The sequence below is a fragment of the Nannobrachium achirus genome (genome assembly GCF_963921795.1).
Source record: "Nannobrachium achirus genome assembly, chromosome: 21".
NCBI classification, from domain to species: domain Eukaryota; kingdom Metazoa; phylum Chordata; class Actinopteri; order Myctophiformes; family Myctophidae; genus Nannobrachium; species Nannobrachium achirus.
Window position 1 is genome coordinate 58,409,327 of NC_137828.1, and position 12,500 is coordinate 58,421,826.

The 12,500-nt window shown below is 42.6% G+C and overlaps 1 protein-coding gene across 1 annotated transcript in view; it reads left to right on the forward strand.

The window, feature by feature from the left end:
* LOC308306965 (receptor-type tyrosine-protein phosphatase mu-like) overlaps positions 1-12,500 on the forward strand; it is a gene marked incomplete at its 3' end in the record, with an annotated part of 181,262 nt that overhangs the window by 115,420 nt on the left and 53,342 nt on the right. The gene's annotated exons all lie outside the window — the stretch shown is intronic.

Genomic DNA, 12,500 nt, shown 5'->3' on the forward strand with positions numbered 1-12,500 from the left:
CACACACACACACACACACACACACACACGCACGCCCACGCACGCACGCACATCGCACCCACGCACGCACGCACACTCACACAGCTCTTGGCGGCTGGCCCCTTCGGTGCCACACCGTAAAACATCTTTGTCATGCAGCATGCAGAATCAGGCTTTAGACTGGTGTGTAACCAGAAATTGGACCTGCAGGTCAGATTGCTCTCAGCTGTTGATTAGACTACTCAAAATCCTAAAAGAAAATGTCATGAGTTCAAAACGCCTATTGTGGAAGAAGAATACGTAAGTGGAAAAACACCAAAGAGGTATTTATGATTACGAAAATGTAGTGTTCTCAAATTGCAGAGCTTGACATCAAGGCACGTTATTATGAGCTGATAAACAAAGGAACAAGCAAGTATGTTTATAAATGCAATTTATAAAAAACATAAAAAATCATAGATGTTTGGTGGATTTCTGTTATTGTTGCTCCTAATCCGAGTTTTAAAGAGGTGGTGCCATGATTTTTCCCCCCTCTCAAACATGATTATCAGGTATTATGATAATACTAGGAGGAAGATTTTTTTCCAGAAAAGTATACAGAAAGAGTTAAAATTGGGTTTTTATGTGGCCACACCTAGGGTTGGGGGCGGTAACCGCCGTACCGCGGTATACCGAGGCCTACCGCGGTGTCAGGGTCCTTACCGCGGTCAAAATAGTCTATTTTTTATTGAAAACAAGCGAGTTTTAAAACGGGGGAGAGGCGAGGACCGCATGCGCTCCATGCCGCTCTGCTCTGGGCCGCGTACCACAGGTTTGGAACGTCTATGGTTTGGAAGCCACATACGTCACTCGAGTCTACACAGACACAGCAGCAGCCTCGTAGTAGGGAGCACGGAGAAGCGTAAACTTTCTCTGACTGTAATCCACACAACACAAGTATGTTAATACATACCTTGTGTTGTGGCAGTAGTACCTTGTGGCATTTTGTTTTTTATTCATACGGATTACAGGCGGAGCGCGGACCGCGTGGACTAAAAGCGAAAATGAAACTATCTTTTACTTTTCCCACTGCGTCGCGCCGACTCGCCCGTTGTGCCCCGTCGCCGATTTTATAACCTTTTCTGTCAAGTCTTGTCACTAAAACCTGTATATATCAGCACTCAATCGCTGCGATTTCAGACGTGAGTTTAATCACTGTACACGATCTGATTACCCGTCTCCGTCTCTCTTCTGGTTTGTTCACACACAGCAGTCTGTGTCTTAAAAGCCCAAGTAGCTACCGTTACTATGGTAACCCGACACTGGCCGACAGTGCAGATCTAAAAGCTCAGAACGCATCGCGGATGCGACGTGTTGTGAGCTTGTAGATGTGCTCCTTTCAAAGCCAAACCTGCTGTGCTGTACGGGGAAGTATAACTCGGGCAGTCAGGCTGTGGAGAGGCGACTTTTGGGAAGACGATTGCAATATTTTGGCTTATCGCCGAACCTTAATTAATAGATACGGGGGTGCGGTAATTACCGCAATACCGACAGTAAATGGGAAGACGGTAATCGCGGTAACAAAATGTCGATACCGCCCCACGCCTATGCATGGATGTCATGGTGGGTGGTGACCCAGCTGAAGTTAGCCACACCCCACAGTGTTGGGTGAATGGTAATTAGGGGAGGAGTTGATTCTGTGATGTAAAAGTATATGTTTTTTAACTGACACTTTTGACCACAAGGTGGCAGCCTCCAAGAGAAAACAAACAAATACCAAGAGAATACATAATTGCTCATAAAAACCACACCAGGGGGTCCAATGATGTACTTTCAACCTCCTAGACACATGAAAAACAGAAAAAGTACAAAACTATGGCACCACCTCTTTAACGACCCAGACAGTACCGATTTGGGGACACGTGTTTTAGTGTCATCAGCGACAGTCGTCATGTCAACAGTTGTCATGTCAATGTTGTTGTTTGTCCTTATTGAAGGATTTAGCTTATTAGCGCGCCACGCTATGTTACGTGTTACGTTATGCTAGCTGTTAGCTGGGAGCGGCAGGGATTAAGGAGGGATTAGCCTGTTGAGATGCGAGCTCTGATGCCAATCGCACGAACGCACGCACACACACACACACACACACACACACACACACACACACACACACACACACACACACACACACACACACACACACACACACACACACACACACACACACAGCAGTAATCCAGTTATTGTCCTCGTGGCCGTTCTGATCGGTCCAATTATTATTCATCCTTTTCTTTTCCGACCTATACCCTCTACTTCCACCTGAAGTGCCAATGGCGGGCCCTTTGAAATGGTCAGGTGTCTCACTGTATCTGTAGTATGTAATTGGGTGATTTTCAATCAATGGGTGCATGAGTCCCTGTCCTTGCAGGGAAGTGTCTTAAAATGAGGAGAGTAGCGGAGGCAGGCTGATATGGTGAACGCATTTCCATGTTCGCATTAATAAAAGATTTTAGTGTTTTGTTTATGTGTTTATAGTCTAACCTAATGCTGCACATTCTATGCTGCCCGGCGGATCTCGCCGAGTCCTCCGGCGGATCTCGCCGGGTCCTCCGGCGTCTCGAAATGACGTGGAGGGTGACATGACATAAAATGTAATGAAGAAGCACAGTTATAGGGGTGCTTGCCCAGGCTTATTTTTCTTCCGATCGCCTAAATAAGCCTGGGTTTCCGAGGCTAATGTGTTTATGACCTGGCTGATAATGGCACAAGAGCCAATCAGTTGAGAGCTAGAGTGTCATTCAGCCCAGGACACTGTTGAGAGATTGGATGAAACATAGGCTGTGTAAAAGCTAATGGATGGAGTAGGAGACGTCTCTCTTTGATGTGATGGACGAACTGTACTCAAAAACCCATCTGATGCGTTACCCATCAATACCATCATGCTCTTTTGTGACGACCATTTTCAAAATACTTGTGCAGCATGTACGTGCACAAGCAGATTTGTAGAGAGATAGCGTGAGTGAGGGAGGGAGATGAAAGGAGGGGAATAAAGACTGAGTGGGAGGAGAGAGAGAGGGAGAGAGGAGACATACAGACATACATACAGACAGACAGACAGACAGACAGACATACAGATAAAGCATTTGACATGTTGAATGTACTGTATACATGTTGTCCTCGGGGCAGCAGCTATGGATTACACTGTGTGTCTGTGTGTGTGTGTGTGTGTGCGTGCGTGCGTGCGTGCGTGTGCGTGCGTGCGTGCGTGTGTGTGATTGAGAGAGAGTATGCGTTCTATCCTAAACCTGTTGCCTGCAAAACACATCTATTCCGTGCACAACACAGCGCACACACACACACACACACACACACACACACACACACACACACACACACACACACACACACACACACACACACACACACACACACAGGTTTTCTGCCTGAAGTACAAAATATATTTAGCTTCTCTCTTCTGTTTCTCTTTTATTCTCCTCTCCTCTCCTCTAGTAAAGGTATTTTACAGCCGGTTGTTAACCGAGATTTAAACCACCCCCCTCTCTCTCTCTCTCTCTCTCACAGACAGACCGTTTTTTTTTTCTTTGCCAAACGATACAATTGACTATAATAATATAATCTAGTCCAGGGGTTTTCAAAGTGGGTGACGCACCCTGTGGTGCCGTGACGGCAGTCCAGGGGTGCCGCGAGATAATTTGATAATATTTGGAATTTATTTGGACACTTGAAAAAATATTTAGTATCATTTTAAACTTGAAGTACAAAGTTATTTTCAGTCAGTTCTAACCAAAATGGCTATTATCTCAACGTTTTCCTCGCCACATAATCACTAAAATATCGTCTCTGTCGGGCAGAAACCTCGTATCCAAATTTCAAATGTGTACGTCTTTTGGTAAAGCAAAGCCCTGCTTCATCATACAACACTGTCGCACAAAACTAGTGAAAACAGCCGATCTACAAGCACACAACGCCTCGCATTTTATAGATGATAAATACAAATGAACCGTTTTGGACATACAAGGTTTCCGCCCGACAACGACGTGTCCCAGCATAGCAGAGGGGCAGTCATTTCATGCTATAAATATAAGGTGCTGGGAGTGAAAATTATAATGTAGGGGTGCCTCGGATTAAAATGAATATTTATGGGGTGCCCTGAGACAAAAAGGTTTGGGAACCCCTGATCTAGTCCATACCCAGGGATGCATAGACGTAACCCTAACCCTGACCGTAACCATGGCTACACATCCCACAGCCCCTAACCCTGACCCTGGCTAAACCCATCCCATATAGGTTGTGGTATGAATGCTAATAAACATCTCCAACTCATAGAGTTATATATAAAATAGAGTACGGACAGCCCCGCCCCCGGCTATTCATTGCAATTCAAGTTGCTCAGTGGCGTTTTGAAGCACCCGGAAGAAGCTAATCCAGGTGCATTGTGGCGGAAATTGGCAAACAAAAGTTTGCCAATTTTACTTACGTTGACGAACGTCTTACGCCACGAATGTCGAACGACGTCCAATGAACAACATGGCAGACGCGCTCTTATGCTCGTGCATACATGTATTTCACCCCCGCCTGAAGTTCCTGCTTTGGCCAGTAGGGTTGGCCACTGCAATATTTTCAAGCCGTTCTGGGGGCTTGCTCCAACTGATGAGAAATGTTTGAGTTATCTGTCTACCTAGAGAACAAAATGTCTACCAGCAATCCAAGGTGCAGACCCTGACTGGCCATGCTACGTGTGGTGTTTATGAGCTTTCGGCAGTACTACATAGAGTCTTACCTGACAGCAGAGACTACCGGTATATGTCACCGCTAGATCGAGAAACAGTTAGATCGAGAACTGGAACAATCGTCGTGCTGCGCGGGGCGGAAAAAACGGTCGCTTTGATCCACTACAACGACAACGTCAACGTAGCGTCGGCAGGAATGATAGCGCCTCACCCCACGGAGGTTAGGGTTAGGGTTAGGCATAGTTGTAATGAGGTTAAGGTTAGGGTTAGGGTTAGGCATAGTAAGCTAATGGCTAAACACAGCTGAGCTAGGCTAGTAGATAAACAAAGAGAGAGGGGTCGCAGAATGGCTGTTGTCGCCATCTCATGGTGATTTTGCAGAATTACACAGGTGCGCTGATAAGAGACTATCAAAGTGAATTGATCCAGGTGTATGGTGAACGACAAAACGAGTGCTCTTACCATGATCTAACTGAGTTACCTAATTGTAACATAATGTCTCAACCCTGAGACACCCGTTTTGAAACCACCATTTCAGCTAATTCAAATCCACCAGCTTGGAATTTCTGGTCCCCAAAGGCTATTGAGTGGAAGGGCAGCAAGGGTGGGTCGGTCTTCACTCAGTAGAACCAGTAGAATCTTTATGATTACTTTTGAAATGGGTGCATATACTAAATAAAACACATCATGATAGTTGAAAGAAAACTTTAAAGCAGTGGTTTTCTAGCCTCGCAGGCCATCCCGAGCTACGTCATCACCAATGTGCTTCCTTTCTCGGTCTGGTGGTACTCCCATAGAGTCTCCTTTTGAGAATTTACGTTCTTATTTCCAATCAAATGGCTGCATTTGGAGCGACCCACCTCACAGCGCTCCTGATTGGTCGAGCGGCTGCTGCAGCTCTCACATTTTGTAAACAAACATGTCGGTCCCCATGCCCGACGCGAGTTCACAAATCGCAAATAAAAGCTGCATTAAGCGAAGTTTTATCTGAAATCAACGGCATCTCATAACTTAAAAATGAAACAACAGTTTGCACCTTTGGAATTTATGTCTGGAAAAGACGTATTTGCTGTTCTGCCGACGATGCTTTGATGCGCTGATGACTACTGACTGGACCTGTCAGTCAAAGTGAGTAACTACGTCATTGCGTAATGCGTTGTCTATGGAGAACTCCCAGACTCAGTCTGGCTGTTGTGAGGCTAGTGGTTTTCAACCTTTTTCGAGAGACAGCCGCTGGCCGCCGCGTCCACGTCCATGGACGCGACCGTGGACGCGTCCATGGACGCGGCCGCGAAAAAAACGTCCGTGGACGCGAGGCCGCGTCCACGGACGCAAACGGCCGGCCGTCCCGGCCGTGGACGCGACCGTGGACGCGGCCGTGGACGCAGACGGCCAGGGACGCGGCCCGTGGACGAGGCCGCGGCCGTGGACGCAAACGGCCGGCCGTGGACGCAAACGGCCGGCCGTGGACGGGTCCATGGACGAGGTCGCGAAAAAAAGGCAGCGAAAAAGAAAAAAAAAGGTGTCTATTGTATGTATTTTTTGATGGAGATTTCAAATATGACCTTCTTTTTTGCATAGGACAACTCTAACCTGCATCAATTGGTATTTTATAATTGCCAATTGTACCCTATCCATCTAAAAAACAAATTGGATGTCTATTGTATGTATTTTTTGATGGAGAATTCAAATATTACCTTCTTTTTGGGATAGGACAACTCTAACCTGCATCAATTGGTATTTTATAATTGCCAATTGTACCCTATCCATCTCAAAAACAAATTGGATGTCTATTGTATGTATTTTTTGATGGGGAATTCAAATGTTACCTTCTTTTTTAGATATGACAACTCTGACCTGCATCAATTGGTGCATCAACCTACTTACTATCTATCTATCTATCTATCTATCTATCTATCTATCTATCTATCCATCTATCCATCTATCTATCCATCTATTTATTTATACTTCACCTTTAGTCCAGAAGAGAGTTCAGCCTCAGGAACTTGCACACATGGAACTGTGTCATGACTGTGTCATGGAGCTAAAACAGAGCCATGTTAAATACTCACAATGACTCTGATGGACCAATCAGGGTGGTGGTGGGGGGAGGGATCAACAATAGACAGAAACTGGATAATGCTTTGTTAACTGTCCCACCTAAGTCCCTGCTAGTCTGAACAAACATCACCTTCCCTCTCATAACACTACTACTACTACATTTATATAAAGCTGCTCTTGCATTTGAATTCAAGTCTGACACAAGTTAAGGTTAACTTAGGTAGTATTTCATTTTGCTGGCTTTTAGGGTCTGTGTGAGTGTGTAGGCTCACAAATTATTATAATTGTCATTAAGTGACTCTGAGATCTATCCATCCATCCATCCATCCATCCATCCATCCATTTATTTATACTTACTGTTTACATTTTCTATAAATATTTATTTCTATATAAAACTCAGTTGTGTGGAGTTATTGTGTGCCTTTTCTTGTTGCTAAAGAGTCCATTTGTTCACTAGACATTAAGTCAAGGTTACTATTTTGAGTTGAAGCTAAGTGTTTTATTGCTTTGTGGTTTAACATGATTTAAAAGGCAAATTCATTGTTATGGTTACTTTAGAAGACTGCTTTTGCATTCATGAGTTAAGAGAGCCAAGCTAATTCAAAGAGTTAGGTTAAAGGAACACAAAACATGACCTAACTCACAGCTGCCATTGGACAGACAGTTACAACATACTCTTATCTTTCACAGAACAGACAATTATCATTTATTTGATCTATTTGAGACTATGTAGCTGCTCTAGGGGAAATAGAGCATTATATCAGCCTATTCAATTGATAATGACCAATGGGTGCCAGTTTCTAAGTAGTTAAAGCATATTAACATAACAATATATGTGGCCTAGACATGGACATTGCCCAATCAACTCGTAATCTACAGAAATGTCCACCACATCACACAGTATAAAACCTAGTAGGCTTAGTGGATTACCTATGTTAAATCATGTCAGGTTAGTTTGGTTCAAGATTCAAGTATAATAATTTATGAGACAAAAATGTAAACAGCACAAATGTACAATCACATCTAGGCTAGAATGATAACATAAAGTCCTGACTACTCCTTGTTATTGTGGTCCTAAATACTACAATGATTAGTTTGGATGCATTGCTTCTATCATGTCCAATTAAAAATAAATACATTACATACATACAGAAATCTGCCTTCTCCTGTATTGTATTAGTGACATTCATTATAAATAGTAAAATAACAGGACAGAGCAAAAAAGGCCTCTGTTGTGTCTTTATCTGATCACATGCAATCAGACACTCACACTGCACAGCAATACTTTATTACAGGCTCAAGGCCCACAGGGTAAGAAGACCATACATTACAAAGATAATAATTAAAAAAACAACAACAGAGTACATTCACCAAGCCCCAACAGAGCTAAAAAGGCACTCATGCCAGTGGCCTCTAACGGTAGACATGTACCTGACAGAGTTTTCCCCACATTGGTTACAGATATAAGGTTTCTCTCCGGTGTGAATTTGTTGGTGTATTTTGATATGTTCCAGTCTAGGAAAGCTCTTTCCACACTGGTCACAGCAATAAGGTTTCTTTCCAGTGTGATTTTTCTGGTGTGCTTTGAGATGATGAATATCACTGAACCTTTTCTCACACTGGACACAGCAGTATATGGCTTCTCACCAGTGTGTCTTTTCAGAGCCGTCTTCAGAGTGAACCTTTTCCCACATTGGTGACAGCAGTAAGGTCTCTCTCAAGTGTGAATCTTCTTGTGTTGTACGAGGCTAGATTTTACAGTGAAACGTTTGCCACAGTGTTCACAGCAGTAAGGCTTTTCTTCGGTGTGAAATCTCTGGTGTACTTTCAGAGCAGCCGTTAAACTGAACTTTTCCCCACATTGGACACAGCTGTACGGTTTCTCTCCTGTGTGAATTCGTTCATGTATTTTGAGATAAGACAATCGAGTAAAGCTTTTCCCACACTGGTCACAGCAATAGGGCTTCTCTCTAGTGTGAATTCTCTGGTGTTCTTTTAAAATCCCCTTTTGAACAAATCTTTTCCCACACTGGTCACAACAATAAGGTTTCTCTCCAGTATGTGAACGCTTATGATCTTTTAATTGTCCAGACGAGCAAAATACTTCCCACATTGTTCACAGCTGAATGGCTTCACTCCGGTATGAATTCTCTGGTCTACTTTGAGATAATAAATTGAGCTGAAGGCTTTTTCCACATTGGTCACAACAGTACTGTCTTGGTTTAACTGAGGACAGCACAGGACAGGGAGAGAAAACACACACCTGATAAGAGCCAGATTCACACATTGATCAGCATTTAAGTAACATCATCATTATTATTGTTGAGTCTGAAAAGAACAATACAATGTGATAGATCTTTACACATCTGACCCATAACATTATTAGCAATTCACATGGTTACTATAATAGGTGAGTCTTCTAGCTTTTAAAAAAAATATATGTCATTAATTCTTTCTCTTACTAAGTGGAACATCCCACTTCATAATTGTATATTATTTGGAAAGGGTTGAGTAGCAAAATGTTTGCCATAAATTCAATGCTGAGTTGCATTTGTTTTCCTACATTTCCCCTTCAATGTATTATTACAATGTATTTACTATTTCTTACTTAGGTCTACTTAACTTTGTATTTTTACATTATTATATTGATCAACATTAACACATAGTGTGTGTTAGGTTAGGTTAGTTGCAGAGGCCTTTTTTGCAGAGGCCTTTTTTGCTCTGTCCTGTTATTTTACTATTTATAATGAATGTCACTAATACAATACAGGAGAAGGCAGATTTCTGTATATGTAATGTATTTATTTTTAATTGGACATGATAGAAGCAATGCATCCAAACTAATCATTGTAGTATTTAGGACCACAATAACAAGGAGTAGTCAGGACATTATGTTATCATTCTAGCCTAGATGTGATTGTACATTTGTGCACATTTTTGGCTCATAAATTATTATACTTGAACCTTGAACCAAACTAACCTGACATGATTTAACATAGGTAATCCACTAAGCCTACTAGGTTTTATACTGTGTGATGTGGTGGACATTTCTGTAGATTACGAGTTGATTGGGCAATATCCATGTCTAGGCCACATATATTGTTATGTTAATATGCTTTAACTACTTAGAAACTGGCACCCATTGGTCATTATCAATTGAATAGGCTGATATAATGCTCTATTTCCCCTAGAGCAGCTACATAGTCTCAAATAGATAAAATAAATGATAATTGTCTGTTCTGTGAAAGATAAGAGTATGTTGTAACTGTCTGTCCAATGGCAGCTGTGAGTTAGGTCATGTTTTGTGTTCCTTTAACCTAACTCTTTGAATTAGCTTGGCTCTCTTAACTCATGAATGCAAAAGCAGTCTTCTAAAGTAACCATAACAATGAATTTGCCTTTTAAATCATGTTAAACCACAAAGCAATAAAACACTTAGCTTCAACTCAAAATAGTAACCTTGACTTAATGTCTAGTGAACAAATGGACTCTTTAGCAACAAGAAAGGGCACACAATAACTCCACACAACTGAGTTTTATATAGAAATAAATATTTATAGAAAATGTAAACAGTAGGTATAAATAAATAGATGGATGGATGGATGGATGGATGGATAGATCTCAGAGTCACTTAATGACAATTATAATAATTTGTGAGCCTACACACTCACACAGACCCTAAAAGCCAGCGAAATGAAATACTACCTAAGTTAACCTTAACTTGTGTCAGACTTGAATTCAAATGCAAGAGCAGCTTTATATAAATGTAGTAGTAGTAGTGTTATGAGAGGGAAGGTGATGTTTGTTCAGACTAGCAGGGACTTAGGTGGGACAGTTAACAAAGCATTATCCAGTTTCTGTCTATTGTTGATCCCTCCCCCCACCACCACCCTGATTGGTCCATCAGAGTCATTGTGAGTATTTAACATAGCTCTGTTTTAGCTCCATGACACAGTCATGACACAGTTCCATGTGTGCAAGTTCCTGAGGCTGAACTCTCTTCTGGACTAAAGGTGAAGTATAGATAGATAGATAGATAGATAGATAGATAGATAGATAGATAGATAGATAGATAGATAGATAGACAGACAGATAGATAGATAGATAGATAGTAAGTAGGTTGATGCACCAATTGATTTAGGTTAGAGTTGTCATATCTAAAAAAGAAGGTAACATTTGAATTCCCCATCAAAAAATACATACAATAGACATCCAATTTGTTTTTGAGATGGATAGGGTACAATTGGCAATTATAAAATACCAATTGAAGCAGGTTAGAGTTGTCCTATCCCAAAAAGAAATTAATATTTGAATTCTCCATCAAAAAATACATACAATAGACATCCAATTTGTTTTTTAGATGGATGGGGTACAATTGGCAATTATAAAATACCAATTGATGCAGGTTAGAGTTGTCCTATGCAAAAAAGAAGGTCATATTTGAAATCTCCATCAAAAAATACATACAATAGCCACCTTTTTTTTTCTTTTTCGCTGCCTTTTTTTCGCGGCTTCGTCCATGGACCCGTCCACGGCCGGCCGTTTGCGTCCACGGCCGGCCGTTTGCGTCCACGGCCGCGGCCTCGTCCACGGCCGCGTCCACGGCCGCGTCCCCGGCCGTCTGCGTCCACGGCCGCGTCCACGGCCGGGACGGCCGGCCGTTTGCGTCCGTGGACGCGGCCTCGCGTCCACGGACGTTTTTTTCGCGGCCGCGTCCATGGACGCGTCCACGGCCGCGTCCATGGACGTGGACGCGGCGGCCAACGGCTCTTGCTGCCTTTTTCATATCAAGGTCCTTTATTTATTTGGCATTTGAGCCACGAACCACCGTTTGATGAGATTTAGCCTCTCAGACCCCAAACTTTATTTTTATTTTTTATTGTTGGATAGGATTTTGTCCCCAATTCCATGCTGTATAGAGTCATAGGACTGATAACAGGTCAATCAAAATAACAATTCTTCTACATTCTCTAATTGTGTAGACTTCTTGTAAATTAAGTAATGCAGGTGTTTTGCAATAATTTAGCTGGGGACCACCTGGAACCCCCTCAAGGACCACTGGTGGACTCCGGACCACTGGTTGAAAACCACTGCTCTAGTGTGTACATGTCGTGGTGTTGTGTATCAGTGTGTATGCGTTATGGTGTTGTGTAGTGTGTATTATGTTGTGTTGTTGTGTGGGACGCACACCTTTCTGCAGTGCTGAAACAAACGGTGGACTCTGATTGGTTGAGCCAGGGCTGAGCGCTGAGTCTTTTTGTCCGTCTCTCTCTCTCTCTCTCTCTCTCTCTCTCTCTCTCTCTCTCTCTCTCTCTCTCTCTCTCTCTCTCTGGAGACAGAGGGTCAACGTTTCACGGAGAAGCAACAGTAATTGGTTTGGCCCTGTGGTCCTCACACACACACACACACACACACACACACACACACACACACACACACACACACACACACACACACACACACACACACACACACACACACAAAGGCACAAACACATACTTTACAAATGCACGCACCCACGCACACAGTGGCATCTTGTTAATAGTCTCTTTAAATATATTCATTGATTTGCTCAAATTAACTCTTATCTTCTCTGGGGAGAGGAGAGGAGAGGAGAGGAGAGGAGAGGAGAGACACTCACAAGAGATGAGATTAGAATTAAGTAATCAACGAATCAGTGAATTAGGAACAATACGTTCAGTATACATGTAAATGCAATCTGTCTTTTCA